The following is a 23,600-nucleotide window of genomic DNA, read 5'->3' on the forward strand; positions in this document are numbered from 1 at the left end:
CTGGAAACAACAATGCATCCATTTAATGGAAAGGGGCTTGAAAATTTGAAATCACATGTTGTATGAGAAATGGCCCCAGGGTTGTCTGCCTGACAAAGGAATGCACTGAACCCAACTTGCATTTGTGTGAAGGAAAAATCTTCAACTGGACAAAATTACATTGATAACAAGTAGCAAATGTATTTTTATTTTGATTGAACTTTAATTTATAATGATCAATAGTAAATGTTTATGACACACATGACATAGTGTATGATGATGTCATGGCTCAATAAATAAGTGAAAATACATTGTATTAAAGAAACTATAAATATGTTGTACACAACCTGAACAAGTACACCCAAGAACTTTTGTTCTAGGATAAGCATGATAAGAACTGAAGAAAGTTAGTATTCATAATTAGCCTCCAGCAAAGTAGGAATATACATTGCCAGGGTGTCAGTGTCTGAAGTGATTGAGGAGCTGGACATGGGGGGGGGGATAGAGAGGGGGACAGACTGGCAGACATTACTGTCATACTGTGGTAGGTCAAGGGACAGGGCAAATTCTGGAATACCTGGCTCTGTTGACAGACATGTCTGGACAGGGTTGTGTGCTCACTGGACACTGGTCACTGCTTGCATAGGAAGTCCCCAGTGGAGGGGGATAAGACAAGGGGTTATATTGATGGTGGTTGTTTGCTGATTGATGGTCTCAAAGTGAGATAATCTGATTATGTGATGTGAGGCATCTAACTTCTCATTGATGTCAAGTAATTACAGGCGACTATTCTTGTATTGTTAAATATTGTAAAGTTGATATTTGGACCTTACATAACACTGTTTCATTGATTAGACAAAACTGAGACAAACTGATGAAATAGAGTTTAAGAACAATCTATCTGTAAATTCTGAAAAAAAAGGATTTTCGATTTTAAATGGTAAAAAAAGAAATGTTAATTTTGAACATTTAAAATTTCAAGTCTTTCATAAACAATTGCACTACCCAGTAATTATAACCAATATACACATAGATTGTATTCATTAAAGATCTCTGCACTGTTTCAACATCACTTCTTGCTAAGAGTAATCTTGATGAGAATGCTAATTGCTTGTAATCCACTTTGCATAATGATGAGATATTGGGTCCTCCCTGCATGTGAAATACCCACACAATGTCCTGACTGTCTGGACAGTTTGGTCAGCGAAATGACCACATCAGTGGCTTTGCTTTCATGGCTTCCCTGCCTGAAATGGGTCAAACGCTGATTTACTGATTGCTATCAATTTAGGATGCCTCAGTCCCCATAAAACTCATTTGGGGAGGTTTGATTCGTTTCTTAGTCATGTAGCCCTTGCATTTCCTTAATGTGTTGGTTTTAGAGCATTTTACACATAGGGAAACTAATTCATTTGAATCTTTCTGAATGTATTGCCTCTGTTTAATAACAGACTGAATATAAATGAAAGAAATATGGGAAACTGTATTTGTGGAGCTTACTTTTACCATCTGTTACAAGTTCTGAAAAGTGCTAGAGGGAAGTGGTTCATCCATTATTGATGAATGTCATTTATAACACTATTGGTACAAAGGTTTCAATTATTTTAAAAAAAAAGACTTGAAAAATTCATCTTTTCTGTCTTAATTTTCAATAATGTTCTCAAGGATTTTTGTGTTTATCAATTAAGTTCTTTCATGTCGATAATAAAAGAACAGTGAAGGGAAAATCAACACACTTACTTATAATTTTTAGTGAATAAGTTGTGTTAATGACCCATAATTTGGGGTTCGTGTTCTTTTTGGGAGTGATCAAAGAAAATTTAAATATATGTAACTAAGGGAGCCGGGAAGAGAACAAATGATATGTCATGTTGAAGAGACATATCATCATAAATGCATATTTAGGCAAGGAAAAAATAAGTTCAAATTTCTTTTGAAATTTCTGACCAATAAGTGTCTAGTAATATATCTCAGAAAATATTTCATAATATTTAGTTTCTGCAGCTGTTTATTATTTATAGGATAATTATGTTAATAATATAAATTCCATATTTCACAGAATTATATGTTTTTCTGTTATTAGAATCTGTCACATTGTCACAATGTTTTAACATGAATTGCTGAGGAATTCTGTTCATAATGTTGACACCATATTTGGTGTATTTAGTGCCAGGGGCGGTGGGGTAGCCTAATGGTTAAAGCGTTGGCTCGTCATGCCGAAGACCCGGGTTCGAATCCCCACATGGGCACAATATGTGAAGCCCATTTCTGGTGTCCGCCCGTGATGTTGCTGGAATATTGCTAAAAGCGGCACAAAACCAAACTCAGTCAGTCAGTATTTAGTGCCCCAGGTGTTTCGCTAATTAAAATCTAATAGGGGCACTTATTAGTATTCCCTTTGAAGGGGGGTACTAATTAGGAACAGGTTTAAAACCACACAAAACAGTTAATTAACTTTTTTTGCCATGCCTTTGTATGAGAGGGTTCACGCTTTCCTCAGTGACCTATACTGACTGCATATACTGCTCACTTTTTCTTCTGTGCAGAAAGATGAAATATACATGCAGTAATGAATTCTAATATTGTTTTCACTTTTGTACCATTAATCATGCAATTGAACTTATATATTGGGACTCATTTGTTATATCATTTTTATTGATTTTCGGGGAATTAATGTTTTTACATTTCAGGGGTGGAAATAACTTTAAAATTGCTAGTGTGCATCGGTACAGTGGCACATGTAAAATCACTTACCCTGATAATTTTTTCCTCTATACCGGCCAATTTTCTTGTTGATTTTTTAAATAAACAACATAATTAACTTTGGAAAGTCAACTGGACATTGGTACAGCGTGATATACAAATTTGCTTGCCTGACTGGAAAAAACACTGGACTCGGACGTCGGGCAATGGGTTATTTCCACCCCTGCATTTACTTTTTTTTTGGGGCCATTATATGCCGCTCACCTGATAAGAAACAAAGGAAGTTAAAAAAATTAAAATAGTAAAAATAGCAAATTTTATCTTTCAAATATTCCCAGAAACAGAGTGGAGCAGAGAGAAAGGTAATGCCACAGGCTGCTCAGCTGGCATATATGATATACTCAAGTGTGCAACTAACATCTCCATATTCCCTTTTTATTTGTATTTTTTTTCCATCCCTACTGACCTAATAAGGTTTTTTTAAATTATGTAAACCAAGTAATTTTACAAAAAGGCCTAATATACGTAAAAATATCCTTTCACAGCAATCAGCTGTAGCAATTCTTAGTTACAAATGAAGGGCAGTTCACTCAGGCAGTACTCTGAACATTCCTGCTCTGTTATTAGTGTTCTACTTTTATTAAACTCTCAACTTCAGTTATTTAGAAATTATACAGTTTGTGTCATAAATAGAACTCGGGACATAACATAAGTATTAATTTCACAAAAGACTCCACCTAATAATAAGCAGAATAAAGATTTCCAATTATATATTCTCACTGATATATTTTCAGATTTTTCTTGGAAATTTGATAATGTGTTTAGAAAGGTAACACTTTGGAGTAAATATTATGTTCTGTGATTCCATCATATCTGTATCTGCAGCAAGTGTGGCTCTATACTTCGGGCATATCCACTCAGCTCATGGCTCAATACACAGCTTTTATTCCTAATTGATGGTCAGGCAGGCAGGCAGGCAGGTCATATTGGCAAACTGATGGCCACAATCGTGGTCACTGAAGGATAGAAGTTACCCACAACCACAAAATGCAGGCAACAAAACTGTCAGTACCTCTCAAGGGCCTCCCTGTTGTTTGATTGTGCCCCATGCCATGTATATGTGAGATGTAATGGTCTTTTGCCTAGCTTGACCTGGTTCCGGTATTGTTTTCTGGTGAGGTATTGATTGAAGCTGGTCCGTGACCTAGATGTTCCCATATTTACTATGTGGCACAGATACAATTAGGTCACAGAATAGAGAGAGCAAGCTGGTGATCTTGGATGGGGAAATTCACATGCTACAGGTTGGACCTTGTTGTTGGAAGGGATCGGGAGAGTTTGATTGATTGATATGTACCAGTGTACATTTACTGTGGTAAGTCAAATCTGTGTGTTGTTTCGTGTAACATGTGGTAGTCATTAGATGTAGAACTGATTTCTCTGCTGGGTGGTTTGCAAGGAAAATGTTGGCATGGTGAACACACCAAACAGAACCAGGGATGTTGGTATTTGTAGTATTGTGGTGCTTACAGGAATAGACATATTGGCAATTCAGGGAGGTAGGTTCAGACTTTGACATACTGTTGTTTTGCCTTTGTAACGAAATTGATTATCAATATTGGGAATCATATGAAACACAGACTGTATGTTGCAGCAGTAGGACTTCTTTGGTTAATACAACACATACAGGCTAATGATATGTTAGGTGATGTTAAAAGTTTATCTCTGATTTAATTAAAACTTGATTTGTTACAGTTAGGTGGTTAATCAACTTATAATGACGTGTAAGGAAAATTTATATTCACCTTAAAATACTCATAATATAATGTTGTGGAGAAGACATTTTACTGTTACTTAACTGAAATATTTAGACCAATGAGAAAGTACAATTTATTTCAGTATTATATATCACTCCAGTTTGTTTTTTACTCAAATGAAGTGGTATCAAACTGGTATAACATGTGCTTGTTTCTATGGGTATTATGATCAAAATCTGTGCTGAAACTGTTAACACTAGAAACCCAGTTGATGATACAGATCTTTTCCTATTTTCGTGGAAGTCCAATGTGTTGTTGTATACATGTGATTGCATGAGTAGGTATAATACTAGGGCCCCGTTTCACAAAGCTCTTGTAAGCTTAAAGATCTCGTAACTTTTCTCGTAGCATTTGTACCTCCTATACTGTAACATAGGGAGTATGAATGCTACGAGAAAAATTACGAGATCTTTAAGCTTACGAGAGCTTTGTGAAACGGGGCCCAGGCAGATGCTATTCTGGGTACTGTTCGGACCAATAGTATACTCAGGTATAATCCAGGTAGGTGTTACTTGGAAGAATGGAGGTGATCACTGACCCAATTTACCATTATCGGAACAGATTTGGATCTAGGTCAAAGGCCATTGAGGATATGTAGAGTGATAACTGGGTCAGCCCTGATCAGGGGACTAAAGCTCAATGTGTCCAAATGCTGAAGTAGTCTTGTAATGATGTCCTATAGAGGCTTCTGTGACTTTTATGAATGTCATAGAATGACTACATATGTGTGAGTTGATGTTTTAAGAACTCTGGGTTGCTCAGATGCAGTTCATGGTGGTTGTTTGTCATCCTAGGTCACTCACATTTGGAACAGATGTTATGTTGTGTTTGTATCTGTTTGAAATTGAATCATGTCAATCAGACAAGGTCCATTCATTGAAAGGTTAAATGAAACTGAACAAGAATGTGTGACACTTAATTAAAAATTGTTAAATATATATAGGTGTTTGGGGTGAGTTATGATGGATAAGGACTGTACAGTTGTCATGTATTGGGTTCTTGGTTTGTTGAAGCTCTTCGTTGCCATGATCTCTATTTTACATTTTTGTGGAATATGGTACCGTAATGAAGCGCTTGGTATGTGGAAAAAATCCTCAATGTTTGTGACTTTGGTTAGGCAAATGTAACGTGAAGGTCGTCAATGATATTGGTCAACAATATTGATACCAAGTAAGAGATTCATAAAAACATGTACATTTCATATTTAACTATCAAGTGCTGATTTAGCTTGAATGGAAGCATTGTTATATTTGCGTGTTATCATGTAACCAATACACCATAATATTGCATGTCACATTCAATGCTGAAGTACATTTCACTCCCTATCAGTCATGTGTCAATCAATCACAGTGTGTTAACATTATTGAACCGACACCATATGAAATTGACAGCTTATTGATAACAGTATCCAAGGGATACATTTGTGACATCCATATTAAGCCACACACAGCATCTGTGAAACTGGTATATTTTCCCTGTCGCAAAAAGTAATTTGTTATTCTGACAATCCTTGGAGCCATATGACAAGGGATGGAGATGCAGGTAATTGGGGCAAAGGACACTGGTACATTGTTGATAGCCTGGACTGCACACTGAGATCAAAGTGACTGATGAAAGGTACATTGTTCTAGCATCAGCAGCTCTGTCCCCCAACAGCTGACAGCAGATTGATAGGTGTACATAGCATGTCGGTTTCATCACTCTGTCAGTGGTACATCATGACTGTGAGCATGGTTTATTGCTTTAAAATATAGACAGGGAAAGAAACCTTTCAAAATTTCCCACTAGACCACAGGGCCAGTGAGTGGACAATGATTTGTGGTCCTCTCTGTACTTCACTGGTCCAACATACTTAACTATCAATACAACATTCACTGGCCACCAGGACAACTGCAAACTTATCATTTAGTGGTCGTGATGAATTTGTAATAGCCAGGGACCACAGGACCTGTATAAATTTCGCACACTATATGGATACTCAGGTTTGTTTCTGATAAGTTTCAGTAAACATTCATTCATTTGTTCGTTCTTCAATCCTTCCTTCTTTGATTCAGTCATTCAGTAATTCAGTCATCAGCAACAACACAATAGTTGATGTGTTGTAGTTTTCATCTTTCTGTTAGGGGAAGTGGTATAAATATTTTCAGTGTTACTCATCTGATTGAAACACTAGTTCCATACCTTTGTCAATCTGACATTTCTTCAACCATACAACCAGGACTGATTGTAGGTTGTCATACCTGCTCACAAATATACAAGTATGTATGACAAACCAAGTACTAATGTAGGCTTTAGCTACTGCAATAACAAATTGGGAAAACATTCTGTATAAACAGTATACCTGTACTTGATGTACATTGAACCCTTTTTACTCAAATTTGACTGATCATAACTGACTTGTGAAAAATAATCATAAAAAGTCCATTAGTGTTTAAGTGTTTTCCCATGCAAGCCAGTGTTTCATACAAAAATAGTCATTATAAAAAAAAATTGTCATTAAAATATAAACTTCATATAGCCTTACTCTCCATCTGAACTATGACAGTTTGTTTGGTCCGGTCGATAAAACAGTATTGTTTCCTTTTGAAAGGAGAATAATAATGGTCAGATTATCATGTTAATGTAGGCAGTCTCTTCATACGTTTATGTTAGAGAGGAAAGGACAATGTTGAATTCACTGGACAACTGTAATAATAACATACTTAATGAATGGACAGAAATCTATACAGTAATGTACTCAACGTGTTGCACCATTACAATGTAGGTCTAAGCATGTTGCCAGCAGCTCCATTCACTGGTGGCTGTAGCCAGAGCATTCATTGTCACAGTAGTGAAATTGACCAGTGTTAATTTCAACAGTCTGTCACTTACGCTCATAATGATACATGTAAAGATCTATAAATGCACATTCAGGGATCAGCTGGGGAAAGGGTTAGGGCTCCAGCTTTGCAACTGCTATGAAAAAGAGCCATTAGCAAGATGATGATGGATAATTGTTAGTTCCTGAATTTATAATTTTGGATATTGGAAATGACTTTACAGTGTAAATATACTGATGTAGTTTTAGGTTAGGATCAAAGGCGTACAGGGGACTGATTAACTTGAAACAGCCAAACACCATTGAGAGAATGCTGGGCCGATGTGGCTGGTGGGTTTGATCCCACACTTCAAAGAATGTACAAGATAAAATAGTTAATTTGTCTCTGCCCAGACTTTTATTTCTTGGCCTACAGATCTTTTATTGAAAACTCAGGGTTGATAGAAAAAGAATATATAAAAAGACGTTTGAGAAAGTGTTGTGATGTGTGCTGCGGTGGTTCAGTTAGTCAAACTGGTCCTTCTTTGAACCTTTAAATAAACGAGGTCATATTTTGAAGCTTTTTTTTCATACATTGCAGGATTTGTTCCTTACTGGGTCTGGGTAAACAATGGTTTTGTCTTATTGTATATTCAGACAGGATGATTGGTTTTGTAGTAATTGTGCCTGAACTATTTTCTGTTAAAAAGGTACAAGATCGCTGAAGTCCGATTTTCCATTAAGTGATTTATTGTCAACATCTTAATGATGATCATAAGCATTTCCATCATCATGAAAACATTATGATCACCGTCATCAGATCCTTTCTGTATCATATGTAGGATCATGCATTTTATATAAGCTCTGAAAATTTACTGAACTGTGGATGCATAGCTATACTTGAATGAGAAATGACAGTATGATACTAACTAGTGTAAATCATTGATCTTACATTAATTGATTCATCTTTGGAGAATATTCATGCAGATCTTGTATATCAGATATTTAAGAGATAGAACTTTAATAACTTCTTAACCGAAGACATTACCACGTCTTAGGCTTTGTTATTACATCTAATTTAGAGGCCATCTTCATTATAGGTAAACATCTCAAATTCTCACAATTCTCTCTTTTGCAATACTTGTACCACAAATGGAATAATATTGCAGTAATGTTTGGACACCATTGCAATGATGACCATCTCCCAATAGCTACCCTGAATATTACCTATGTTTTATAATGACTGTTGTGCAATGCCACCTGAAAATATGAAGTAAGCTTGACTGTCTGCTTGGTCCGCTTGTGGTGTCAACTGTCTGGCATGTCCACTGTCAATCTGGGATGTCCACTGGAGTGAGATGGACATTCAGTAAACAACAGGGATCAAGTGTAGCCTGTGGCATATATCTAACTGCCTTGGCCAAAAGGTCAGCTCTTATTTCAAGGAGAGAAATTTATTTCCATTTCATAAGCTTTTCATGCCCTACCTGTCAATCTTGAAGGATGTATATAGCACTGGGGCTGATATCCAACATGGCTGTTTAATCCTTCTGTTCAGCATATGTTACAGGTATGGAGGTGTGTTTAACTTTAATCCTGGATTGTATTGCAGTCATGCTTCTTGTCAGTGGTCAATTGAGTTCTTTTGGTCACTTTAAAAAGAGTCCATTTAAAGGAAGGTGTACTTTGTGTAACCTGGACAGGATAACCAGAATTTTTTATATTGAACTGTGTTTAGCATTCAAAATAACAGTTCTTTTAAAAATGTCATGATAAACGTATCATTGAATCGTCTTTTGTTACAATACTGCCTCAACAAACCTGGGACAAGGCTTAATTTCTTAATGTGTTTAATGTGTCCAAATTTACAAACAGTCTCAGAACCTTTCAGAGCCATCAAACCAAATCATTCTAACACTAAAATGTCCAGATGGAATTCTCCTATAAAGATTCAATGAACTGAGGTTAATTAACTATCTTCGATGGATACGTGTGATTGTACATTTCAGTATCTGATTGGTACATTTCGTTGCTCAGAATTAAGGAATGTTTCTCTGACACTTCGCTTCACAGCCTTTGAATGAGTTATTAATGTTAATGTCGCCAGCATGACAATGCCCATAGACGCCAGTGCAGGGGCAAATCTCGAGTGCAGATTTGATTAGTCTCACCTACAGGGCATATTAGGTGTAATCAGGCTCATCCCGTTAAACCCCTAGCGGTTATGCTGTCTGTTTGAACCAAGCTGCTAATTATAGCTTTGATTACTTATTTACTGTATTGCATGTGAGGGTGGTTACATATCATGTATACTCAGCAGCAAGCTGAATGTTTGGTCATTGGGAAGGGATTTGAAATGTGGTATTATTGCTAACATATTTCTCATTTGAAACAAGGATATATGCAGTATGTTATTTAATTAATGAAAATTGTTTTAAGATTACAGGTAAAATCTGAACTTTGGTGTGTGTTTGTTTCCGTGTGTGTGTTTCCGTGTGTGTGTGTGTGTGTGAGTGCGACCGTTCATGCATGGGTGAGTTTCCATGTGTGTCTGTTGTCTTCTATATTTTGATTTATTGTAGTAGCAAGATTTATCAGACTAAAAGCAAACTTACTCCACATCACGGATCACTTACAGCAATGTGAGTAGACAGGTGACATTCTTCTCCTAAAGACTTGACTACATTTTAACCTTGTTGGATCTTGTATAACTGCATGATGTCATCAGTGAAATGTCGGTCCATGTTAGCACTTGAGGGAAAGGCTTTTGTACTATCCATTCTCTAAAACAAGTATGAGACTGAAATGTGAAAATTTAGTATTTTCTTCTAGATGATGTCTCATCCATAATGGTTAAAATCATTTGGAAAGTTAAACTCTGTTAGTTATAATTCATGCAAAACTGTTGATACAGTGATATTCCTAAAACCCATAGCAGTATATTGTGACTAAGGCAGAGTAGTGAATGCATACAATCCACCAATCATCAAGATTTGTTGCTGTTGTGGTGTTGTTTTGTTTTAAGTACTTTAAGCATTTAGTGACTAGTGAACATTGGTGGAGATGTTTTCAGTACCTGATGAAGAATTAGGTAGCATACCATTGATACAGAAGATTGGCAATGAAAGATTTAACAATTTCATTTTCCAAGCATATGAACAGGTATGGTTTAGTTTCCTTGTTTGGTACGCCTTTGTAAAGGACTCATCATAGCAGTTGATAGCCGTCATGGCCCCAAAATCAAACAGACAGAAGAAAGAACAAAACAAAGAAAGAATAAGGCCTATGTTGTTTCAGATGTCTTTTTAATCCCAATATGACGTTGATGTGTTTATGCTGGTACCTTTATTAATATCACTAATTATTTGTTTAAGAAAATGTTTTTGAATGTCTATACAGGCAGTTGATCGATAACCTCACACAGATATAAAAAAAAACAAGGTTATTTCCTGTTTCTGACATGCCCTAGGGTCAGAGAGTGTACTGCGTAGATTGAGGCGTGTGATATGTGCTGACGGACAAACCAGACATGGTCATAGGTCCCTTGACATGTGTGATGTAGATGCGTAGATGGAGTCCTTTTAAAACCAGTTTACTTTTTCACTGTCTTGTATTATCAGGTATAATATTTACTTCTGTGCTTTCAATGTTTTGATATATACGTTATAATATGAAATATTAGTTGAGAAATAAGTAACTGTGATCACTTGGTGATTTTAATTAAAATTATTTTAACAGTAAACTGTGTGACCTTGACCTTTCTGTTGAAGATATATTTATAAAGAAACATACGAGAGATGATGGATACATAGTACTGAAAAGATGGTTGTGCTAAATGATGAAAGGAATTATCAGCTCAATACTAAGCCCGAACTTATTTGATGACCTTGACCTATCAGTTGCCAGAATTTATTTACTTGCCTGTTCTGCGAAATTAGTTTCTCACAATAGATCGGTCTCTGGGTAAAAGGAGATACAAATTAATAAAATCTTCAGACATTGATAAATTGCATTGATTTACACTAATACATAAATGGAATCCTTAGGAAAGTCTGACCAGTGCAGGGCTATTTGTCTTGTGACCACTTAAGTTTGTGGGAAATGTTTCCCCAGTGGACAGTCCAGCATAAGAGGGTGACATTTACACTGCCTTGTGTTTACAGAACTTATAACGTCAGTGTTCCAATAACAGAGGATAGATACCTCCACTGGGCATCTTGTGAATGAATACTCAGAAATTAGTAAGTATGTGATGTTGATGGTTGGGCTTGAAAGTCAAGAAGGAATACTCTTAGCATTTGGTAAGCAAAAGATTACCATGCTCTCTTTTTTTGAAAACGTTTTCAAACCAATGTGTAATAATTGTTTGGAATTAGAATACACCAGAATTTTATTTACTGGACTTTTTGCAATGCGTGAATGAGTGAGTTTAGTTTTACACTGCACTCAGCAATATTCCAGCTATATGGTGATAATGCATGAATGTGCAATCCAATAGCTTTAGTTAATGACCTGTAAATATACTCCTACGACCTCTCAGTAGCGAAAGTGTATCAGTTAGCATCATGATTTTAGTGGTTTTAAATCATTTGAAAAATACAAACAACAACATATTTATTTAGCTTTAGATGACATCTTCATCTGGTGTGGGGCTGTTTGTTGTTTACTGTTCTGTGATTGATGTTTTATATGTGATCTGTGTGTTTTAATACTAATTCAAACCCTTAGTCTTGTTAACTTAAATCAGTTTTGTAAAAAAAACTATGTCTATGACATAATTTATTGTTAATTGAATATCTTTATTAAAAATTTCAAAATAGAATAATTTCTGATGAATTTATGGAACATTAAATATCTCTGTTAAAATTTTAAAATTAAAATCATTTTCAAATGAATATATCTTACGTTAGGTGGGTTCATCTGTTTCTGTTTGTATCTAAGTTTAGGGTCTATATTTACAGTTGGTGTCAAAAATGGTTGTGGCCTGAACTGAACAGTAGAATTTTCAGATTGGTTCATTTTCACTGACTGACTGTTTGTCATCCAAAAAAAAATGTAGAAGAATGTCTTCTAAAAAGTTCAGAAAATTGAAAAAAAGTAGACAAATTACATTTGTCTCAAATATAATGACTGGAAGGATCATTTTAGCAGCAAAAGCTGCAAAAATATGTAAACATATTGTAGAGCAATAAAGTAACTCACTCACTCATTCAAACTGTTTTGTAAACACTTGTTGCTTAATGGTGTTAAAAGAAAACAGTGAATTTTCAAATTTCTGCATGTGAAAGATTTCAGTAGAATGAGGTAGGTTAATACAATGAGGTGGTGAGACCTCTTACTTTGACTGTAAACTCTGACAGTATAACAGTCACAACATAACAGTTTCCTAAACACTCTTATCTTAACCATCCCAAACTAACAGTACTTTCTTTGATCCTGTGTAAGAATGGCAGCACATCCTGCAGTGATCATGTTGCATAAGGCAGTCTCTAGGGGCATAAATGTTTCAGGGTGTTTTAGTGGAGTATCTGTTCTATCTGACACACAGCAAGGTGTTATGCAACTTCACTTGAACATATGGCATAATCCAGGGTTCAGTCAGAGGTCAGAGTAGGAGGGAGGTATAAATAGCCCTTGTGGTTTGGGCAGTTAACCTATATTGGAATTGTGTAAATACTTGAAGTTCGTTGACAGCTACATGAAGGTAGTGTCTCTAACCGATTTGGTTGATGCAGTTTGTTTAAGGGTTGTTTCGTGTATAGAGAACTTTGTAAATGTCTGACTGTTTATTTATTTAAAGATATGTTTTGAATTCAGGACAGTATGATGCAGTTATATTCAATTCAGATTATGAACCAATGTTACATTTTTATGTTGAATATTTCAATAAATTTATATTCATTCAATATATGTTATATTGGGAGTCTTTAATGGCAATGTTTGAGGCTTGAAATCATTCCACCTCAAGACATTTTTATAAGTAAAATGAAAAAAATATTAAGTAATACTTATGAGACAAAATATTATGGATGTCAGCTTTTTGTTCTTTATTGTGTACACCAAGTTGGCATCCATAATATTTTGTTTCATACTTAATACCAATTTTTATGTGCCTCTCAAGAACCCCATTAAGTGAAATTGTAAAACATTATTTCAAGATATCTTGTGTGGAAGGTTTTTTTCATGTTATTATTAACCATATCATCATTAGGTATGAGTTTTAAAGCATTGGATTAGGTTTTGACATTTAGATAAGTGTAATTCTGTTGTAAAATGAAGTGTCTAAAATGGGTTCTTTTCATCTATTATAGATTTTCATTTACAAGTGCGTCATTCTGTTTCATTCAAGTACAAGATAAAAGAAATAGAGATGTTTTTCTATTGTTGGATTAATTTTCTATCTCCTTTAAATGTCTATTTAATTAACTATTTATGGTTTAACTTGAAAAAATTACGAAGATTATACTTATGTGAATGCGACTTCAATGTTTTTATAACTGATGTAGTGTACTTTGCATGAATCAACATGTGTGTGATATCTGCAGTTGGTATGGGATGATGGAAGTTGATGGACCAGTGGGTGGTATTCATTTTATCTGTAGTATTTAACTTGTCATTTTTCATGTTCACTGTCACCACTCATGTCAGAGACAAGGCCATAGTGGACATGTGGACATGGCTAATCCCATCCAGTCTGCACACACCATCCCATTAGCTTGCAACAATATTTACAAAATCAACACAAACTGAGACTCATAGACAGAAAGTAATTTCCTACCAACTGCTCTCATAATAAGATAGCGATTTCCTGTAAACTGCTTCTCTAGGAGACCAAACAAGAGCTGGAATTGAACAGAGAGAATTGACAAGTTGAAATCAGCAAGTGCCAATCAAACTGTTGGTGTGGGGATGAAATAAACACCATCTTCAGTTTCAAGGATACAAGTCAACATGGCTACTGCTTTGATTGCCTTTAATGGAAATTGATCAACTGTGATGTGTAAGTGTTGTTTCGTTTGCAACCAACCATCTGATTTTCATGCATAGGTTTTTTAATGCAAACATCATTTTGAATTTAGTCATTTTACTAACATTGTAGTTGTTTGGTGCCATGAAGTTCATATTTGCAAGCTTTTAGTTCAGTGATTTTCTCTTGCAGTGGAAATCGTTTAAGCTTCACTTCTGCTGTATATGCTTCAATATATGATCATAAATGTGGGTGGAAATATTTTGTCCATTTGTAATCTTTTTGAAAGGATGTTGACCATTAGTGGACATTATTTAGACCAGGGTCCAGGCAATTACTTATTGAAATGCCAGTGTTGACATGGACGATCATCCATATATTGGTCATTTCACTTGATAATGAGCTTCAACTGGGGTGTTTTGTGTTGAGGGGTGGGTGAGGCTCGTGCTTTGAAAAGTAGTGGTTGTGTCAACATACTGGACGTTCACTGGACACACACTGGACAGGTCAGGAGCATATTGCTTTTAACCACCACTCCACGATGAATGCATTTCCAAGTGCAGGTTTTCATTCTGACAATTCTGTATAGTGTTGATTGAATTGAGTTTTTGTCACACTTGAAATTGCCTGTCCAGTTTTGAATTTTACATCAGCAATTACTGTGGTAACTATGACAACCCCAAATATTTGTTAGCACCTTGTTTATACTAAAAACAAATGTTTATGTGAGTAAAATGAAATCTAGATTTCAAATGTGACATTCAAAAGACTTTTGAAATTCGGAAGGTCAGTTGTCCTTGTTAGACCCTAATGGTAACAATTGAACATCAAGGGGCTTATAGATGAAAGGCTGTTGTAGGAGATCACGCATCACCTTCTTCCTTTATACACAGGTAGATTATCACCACATGCATTTTGTGAATATGTGATCTCCTGACTTACACATATATCAATGATACATGAAGAATGTGGAATACTCCAAGAGCATTAAGAGGTTAATACTGATAATTAATATCTTTCCTTCCACCATGGTAACGTCTCAGCTGCCATTTTCCTAATCAAGATTATTGTGTGTTCCCATTACATTTAATATATCTCTACAGTTACCTAATTTAAAATAGACTTCACAATATAGTTTTGCATAAATTGGTATGAAAGTAAAATGGGTGTATTTGTTGTGTTTTTTTATAATTATCATTCCATATATTTAAGCCAATTCTTTAAATAAAATGGCAAGTAAGGTTTATATCCTTGAATAATCAGAACAGAAAAGAATTTTATTCTCAAAAAACACAAAAAGTGATATAGAGAACATACAGGTATTATACCGTATGTAAATATAAATAAAACATTAATCAACAGTTGGTAGACAACAACATAACCAGTTACATTTTTCTGCGCGTTATTGTGCAACATGCCCCGCCCATTTCTATATCATGTATATTGGCCAATAACGATACTGTAGTCTGCTTATGGACATGGACAAACTTTTAGCAGGTATATTATATCAAAAGATTTGCTTGCCCTAATTAAAATTTTGTAATCATTGCAAGAGCATTTAATTCCTAGATCACAAAACAGTCTTCCCATACATTCGAGATATACCAAAATGTGATATTTTTCACAGAACACAAGGAATTGTTCTTCTCACTTCTTCCATTTCTTTCTGTCTGTGTGTTCCGAGACCTGAGATTTGTCAGTGTGGATGCTTTACCATGTTGTTGTCCAGATCAAGTACTCCTGAGTGCCTGGGTGGCGTACAGTTCTTAGGATTCAGCAACAACTTCTAAGTTTACTTGTATGTTTCAGGTTTGACCGCTGCCCAGCTGACCTTTCCTGGACAGACAGCAGCCCCTCTGGTAGTCTCCAAGCACCTCAGTGTATTCATAACAACTAGGGATCTCTGACCTTTCAAGTACGTGTGTATTTTCTTAATTTTAGTCGGCAAAAGAAACGGTGATCCTGATGGATGATGCTTGTTTTCTGTTTTTCCTGTTTCTTAAGAAAAATGTGCCTACTAACAGACAGATCGTTCTTTGAGAGCACATTTTGTCAGGACTGCATAATGTGTTTGACCAAACTGTTGGCAGTAAACTGAAGAATTGAAATGGTTCTTGTGGTCCCTGCCTCTTTGTATATATTCTGATTTAAACTTAAAACTGGGGAGAGGTATGTGATGAGGCTTGTAGAACTCCTGCATATGTACAGTAATATCTTGGCATATCCTCTTGCATCATATTTCACAAGCCCATCTTGTACCTGTGACTGCTGTACCTCTAGGTTAAGTTATGTCAGTGTTCAAACTTCAGCTGAAAGTCACAGGTCTGTGTCAGTGCCCTAGTGGTAGGTGGTAAAGATATATTGGGGTACCTTCATTCCATCAAGCAGTCTTCAATGACCACTGTAATTTTGAAGGATGTTAAGCAATATGGGATATTTATGGAATGAGATCCTGAAACAGGCAAACCGGTGGTTGATAGCGCAAGCATCTCTCTCTGTTGATGGTTGTGAAATAACAGTAAATCAACCAATGGGATTGTGTCACCTGTGGTCACCCACAGTGGTTCTATCAGTTCTAAGCTGGTGTTGTCAGTTTAGCAGCCTCTGGAGCTATTTGAGACAACCTTCATGATCTATATTCCCACAAAGCAGAGGTGAGCTGAGACATGTCCTGCCACTGGATACCCAAATGTGTTGTTGTTCATAGGAAACATTCATCTTGTTGTGTCACATAAACCTCAGTTGATGGTTGTCCTGGGGTTACTAGGTGGTTAAGGAATCAGCTTGACACACCAAAGACCTGGTATAATTCTCCACATTTATGCAATGTGTGAAGTCCATTCCTGGTATCCCCCAAAAAGAACCATCTGCAATATTGGTAAAAGTAGCATTTTGTAAATTGAAAATTTCACTTTGATTTCATCTTTGAATTTATTTGTTAACAATTTACAATTAACAACAGAAAGATTATTTTCATGTTCAGTTTGCGCCATCAGAAAGTTTTTGACGCAATGAAGCTTGACACAGTCAAATGGTCTTCATATGACATATGTTGCTCTTGTTTGTTTCTGATTATATATGAAACTCCTATGGATTATCTATCGGGTCAGTTACAGACAGGCACCGATGATCCTATCACAGTGCTCAGCACTGAACCATCACCACCATTATGCTACAGGCATTTAGATTTCAGTGAACACAATGGTTCATATTGCACATAAATCATGCTTGAATTAATCTGAAAGCATATCTCATGAGATCGATTTCAACATGGAACATGCCTGAATAACTTCTCCGTTTAACAATGAGACATGAATATTTCACTCACCACATTATCAGCTTGCATGACAAACAGGTCAACTAAATACCTCCAATCTGTGTAGATTAAGGGGTCACTGTAGCAGATACACTAACATATATGTGAGCCTGATGTTTGATGTTCTAGGGGAGGTTCTGGGATGTTTTTACAACATAACCTTTCTTAAAATTAATTTTTTTACGTAAAACTATAAACACAAGCTTGATATACTGAAAAAGAATATCTTGTGGATAAAAAGACCTCAAGCCTGTTTGAATTATTTTTTTTTTTTTTTTTTTTAGAAACAAAAACCCTGTCCACACCCTCATTTTGTTAAATGGTTGGCCCCTTCCTAGCCTTATTTACATTGGGATGAGACTCTGTACTGACATTGATCATATACACATGTGCCAACATTGCTGTGCATTGATTGTATATCATATTGGCCACTTAGACCAGTATCACATAGGTGTGAAGGTGTAGGATATTGTCAATGGCATGTGCAGATATGTGATAATGATTCTTCTCATGCATGTAGGTACATGTCCCCAAATAGACTTGTTGATGTAATTGGCTAGTTTGCTCTTGTCCATGTTGATCTTTGATATGGACATTGACAATCTGTCACTATGTTGGGACAGATTAACACTTCAGGATACGGGACTCTATGTCTTAAAGTAAGGGCACATTCTCAATATGATTGTTGTTGTTGATTACAATTCAGTGGGATTTCTTGGTAAGGACCTGAATGCATATTTCATGCAGTGTTAGTAAATTTGATGTCATTTTGTGCCTTAGCCTGATTTGACAAGTAGTAAAAAAAAGTACATTTAGATCTTTGATAATTTTTGAAAGAAATTATGAAGAACAGCAGAAGACAATATCGTAGAGACTTATAAGTGATGTAAAACATTTTGATTAATTATGTGAAGACAATATCTGAACTCAGATAATGTTTCACGTTTTATGAGGGGTTAGTATTAATTGTTCTAATGAAGGAATTCTTAAGGGGCTCATATGAATAAGTTCAATGTGCCATGTTGAGAGATTGCTTTCAAAAGAAAATCTCCTCAAATCCCAACCAACATATACAATTAAGTATTTTGTTGCTGTGGTATTAAATCTTCAGCTAGAGTTATGCTTGAGGCAAAAAAAAAAAATAGAGAAATATTATGTGCATGTCAGCCATATGCCACAAATTGACATGTAATACGAAACACAAAATGTTTTCTTCTTAATATATATCTTTTAGATAAATGAGTTTTCTGGACGTACAAATCTATTAAGGGAACTGCTGGAATCATTTATTCATGGCCAAGGAATACGCTGCCATTTGGAGTTATTCTTATGTGTTGTCTAGAATACCTGAAACCTGTAATTGTATTCCTCTAGCAGAAAAAGAACGTCAAAAGGAAAGCATTGAACTATTGATCTTTTGATTAACAAGCTAAAGAACGTCTCACGAAGCAACTTACTGTTGACTGATGATGATACTGGAAGCATTACAGTGTCTTGTAGCATCTTGATTTGGGTAATAAATTACTCAATTTAGTTAACTGGCTCTGCAGAATCATTCAGAAGCCAACAGAAGCTGGAACAACTGGCCTTTGATGTTCCTTGGAATGTTTCCTTGAGGTAGGAAGATTTGTACCGGTATTCAAATCTGTATTGTATGTGATAAAGTCTGACTACCTTGTACTGTTGAAAAATCCATCACATTGAAAGAGTGAGAATAAGAAAAGGGATTCTTACAGATTGGGAATTACTGTGTAAAATGCATCTTTAGGGACTTGGTTGCAATTTACATCTATGTGATCAAATACACATACAAGCATTATGAGTCTCTGAATATTTTTTAAATCTACACCTGAAATCTTTAAGACTTCAGGTTGAGATGGAATGGAAGATAAAAAAACCAAAACATACCAAATAGTAGTAGGGGGAATGATAAGAAAAAGACGTATAGGTGCACCTTTGCTTAGAAGCTTCCATACGGGCTAATTCTGCTACCAGCCTAGTAAAAAATGAGTGTTTGCCCAAACCCTTCGACAAGACCACTTTCGGCTGCTCCCAATGCAGTGCACTCCCAGTTAGAGCTATGTGGGTGCATGGATATAGAAACATGCCAGGAACCAAGCTCTCGCGCGAAGCCTATACCGAGATCCGATCGGGTCGTTTGTCCCTTCGGGAAGCGAAGAGGAAGTACCACATATCGCAAGCTCGATACACGCGAATCCGAGGTGGTATAGACCCCGAGCCCCAGACGACGACAACTCCCGACATGGCCGAAGACTTGAGGCCCTGCTGCAGAAGTGTCGCCCGTGTTGCTTTCCCGACCGAGAGAAACAAATCCTGGGGCAATCGGGGCACACCTTCTCTGGCTACCAGATCCCCAAACAGTTTCTCGAACTCTACTTGCTGTGCTTTCACCCACTAGTAGAAGCCGGCAAAATAGTCGATTTCGTCTACATCTACCCACCCAACCAATTTCGACCCTCGGCGGCAAACTCGAATCATTCTCGCCGGCGACTGCTATCCGGGCCCCAAGGACAGACACAACCGATGCACTGACTGCCTCGCCACTCTATCGGAACTGCCTGCTCTCATCGGACCCCGACAACTCGATGCAGTAAGTCGCGGCGCCATCGACCACTGCGTCGACAGCAAGAAATGTGTTCTCTGGGAAAAGAAAGCGATAGACTACACACCCCAGGAGCGACTCCAACTCGAGGTTCCAGAAGAGATCGTGCTCGACAGCTGTTTTCGCGAATATAGAGAACCTGTACGACAACGCGTGCGCTTTCTGGAGCATACGGTATGCACTCCTCGCCAGCAAATTTGTGGACCATTGTCCATGCAAGGAGAAAGAGTCTTGTATCTTCCGGCAGCTATCGGGGAAAGCAGAGGTACCACAGGGACGGGGCAATATTTGGCATACCCCATTGCCTAACTATGGCGGACCCAAGGATATGGAAGTAGCACCCCCTCCGTGCAGCGAACACAGAAAAGCCGCAGACGTCCCAGAAGGAGTCTACTTGTGCAAAAAGTTTGCTGTAGCGAGATACGAAGGGAAGAACCGGCTGTTGTTGCTACTCGATCCCCCGACTGGGGAAACAATTCCAGTCTACGGCTACAAGATACGAGAAACGATTCGGGCCGCCGGTGGAATAGAACGCCTACGGTTGGTGCGGGAACCGTTTCTGTGCATGCTAGGCAAAATCTGCCGCTCTCCCATATCGAAAGAGAAAGACGATAGAGAAGTCGACTTGCTGCTTCCAGACCTTGGGCGAGAATAGCTTCTATGGGCCCTTCCAGACACCGCAGGGCCAGGGAGAGTAGACCTCCAGCAGCTCGCCTAGTATTTTTGCAGATGCAGTCGCGGGCTGGGGGTTGCAAAGGACGAATGGAAATTAAATACACTTGTCTAGGCCCGTTTTAAGTATTCCAACTGCTTTTCATGGAATTTGTGGTACGGAAAGTAGGGCACACGCCCCGACGGGGAAAAACAAACGCATGGTTCGTATACCCTACAACAATACTTTTTTCCCCAAAAACGCTGCATTCCACACTCTACTCCATATGGAAGGGATCCCCACATTTGGTCTTGGGTGTTTCTACCTTCTCTGTCGGTGTGTGGAGGGGGTGCACGAAGGGGGAAACTGGTTTGCTGTGCTTCCAGGTCTTGTAGACGACCTTCCAGAGAAACAGGGCGGCTAGCGAAAGGTAGGTCCACCTTTGGGCTGTTTCTAGCAACTGCCGCACCTTCTGGATATCCAGACGGGTCTCTTCTTGTTCCTCCTCGACGTTTTCTATTTCCTCCCGGAGTTCTTCCTTGTCGTCCTTGTCCAGCATCGACAAGATGTCGACCAACAAATTCGTGGTTTGCTCCACACGAGCCGGCAACGAATTCGTGGTTTGCTCCACACGAGCCGACATCACCGCAGTTTGCTCCACACGAGCCTCGAGCCTCCCCAAGCGAGCCTCTCCAAGCGATATTAATTGATCAGATGAAGTGTGTGAAGACTTCACTCCTCTTGCAAAGCGAACAAAACCATCTCAGAAGTACAAACCGTCATGCTACTTAAAAAATACATCCCGCTCTAGCAAAAGCGTATGGAATAGTCAGTGTTGTAATGTATACAAGCACACATACAAGACAATGTGTGGAATATCCAGTGTTGTAATATATACAAGCACACACATAGGGCAATGTGTGGAATAGTCAGTGTTGTAATATATACAAGCACACATACAAGACAATGTGTGGAGTATAGTCAGTGTTGTAATGTATACAAACACACACATAGGACAATGTATGGAATAGTCAGTGTTGTAATATATACAAGCACACATACAAGACAATGTGTGGAGTATAGTCAGTGTTGTAATATATACAAGCACACATACAAGACAATGTGTGGAGTATAGTCAGTGTTGTAATATATACAAACACACACATAGGACAATGTGTGGAATAGTCAGTGTTGTAATACATACAAGCACACACATAGGACAATGTGTGGAATAGTCAGTGTTGTAATATATATCCAAGCACACATACAAGACAATGTGTGGAATATAGTCAGTGTTGTAATATATACAAGCACATATACTCATAGAAAACAATAAGGGAAAACATGAAAGTACAAGTGTTCCTTTATTTATTTCCAGAATTTCACTCACAGTGCAATACATACCTTGTGAAGAAACCTGGAAAAGAATAAAGGAAGACTTGTACTTTCATGTGTTCCCTTATTCGTTTCCATGAGTATATACAGGACAATGTGTGGAATATGTCAGTGTTGTAATATATACAAGCACACATACAGGACAATGTGTGGAATATGTCAGTGTTGTAATATATACAAGCACACATACAGGACAATGTGTGGAATATGTCAGTGTTGTAATATATACAAGCACACATACAGGACAATGTGTGGAATATAGTCAAGTGTTGTAATATATACAAGCACACATACAGGACAATGTGTGGAATATGTCAGTGTTGTAATATATACAAGCACACATACAGGACAATGTGTGGAGTATAGTCAGTGTTGTAATATATACAAGCACACATACAGGACAATGTGTGGAGTATAGTCAGTGTTGTAATATATACAAGCACACATACAGGACAATGTGTGGAGTATAGTCAGTGTTGTAATATATACAAGCACACATACAGGACAATGTGTGGAATATGTCAGTGTTGTAATATATACAAGCACACATACAGGACAATGTGTGGAATATGTCAGTGTTGTAATATATACAAGCACACATACAGGACAATGTGTGGAATATGTCAGTGTTGTAATATATACAAGCACACATACAGGACAATGTGTGGAATATGTCAGTGTTGTAATATATACAAGCACACATACAGGACAATGTGTGGAATATGTCAGTGTTGTAATATATACAAGCACACATACAGGACAATGTGTGGAATATGTCAGTGTTGTAATATATACAAGCACACAAATGTGGAATAATCGGTGTTGTGATATATATGAATGTGGTTGTGTTTTGAGACATGTTACTTTTTTCGGCCACAACAAACAGTCTAATCATGGCTGTCACTTGTGTGCCCTCATGGTCCATTAGACGAGTAAACACATGCAGAGTAAACACATGCTAAGTAAACACAGCCAACTGCCATATCAACATTACAAATAAACACTAGTACCTCTCCCGACAGCTGGGCCACTCAAAAATAATGAGCCTGAAATAATGTGACATCTTACCTAGTGTAAAAATAATCACGTCAGATCTAAATTCTAAATCTTTGTGCTTTCATTGATGCTAAAAATAAGAAGTCAAAACCAGGAGCTTCCATCTTATGAATGTCCAGACATTTTCATCTATCGGAGATCAGAGGATCAGGAAAGTTGTCAGAGATACAGAAATAATATGGAATTTGACTTTTGACTTTCTCGCCCCTTTGTAATATACATGTGTTTCTCCTGAAGGGAGGCACTTAGCAGTGATGGAACTGACTACAAGTACCATGGGGAGGCCTGCTGTTGA

General features: G+C 37.2%; 1 protein-coding gene across 2 annotated transcripts in view; it reads left to right on the top strand.

Annotated features, from left to right (window-relative positions):
• The window catches only part of LOC124264747 (retinoic acid receptor alpha-A-like), an 89,641-nt gene that overhangs the window by 22,279 nt on the left and 43,762 nt on the right, over positions 1 to 23,600 (top strand). For both annotated transcript variants that reach the window (XM_046699520.1, XM_046699521.1), the window contains exon 3: positions 16,073 to 16,178. The gene's annotated coding sequence lies outside the window, so the exon portion shown is untranslated. The remainder of the gene's footprint in view (positions 1 to 16,072; positions 16,179 to 23,600) is intronic.

This window comes from Haliotis rubra, unplaced genomic scaffold (genome assembly GCF_003918875.1).
Source record: "Haliotis rubra isolate DU_JTF1 unplaced genomic scaffold, ASM391887v1 Scf94, whole genome shotgun sequence".
Taxonomy (NCBI): Eukaryota; Metazoa; Mollusca; class Gastropoda; order Lepetellida; family Haliotidae; genus Haliotis; species Haliotis rubra.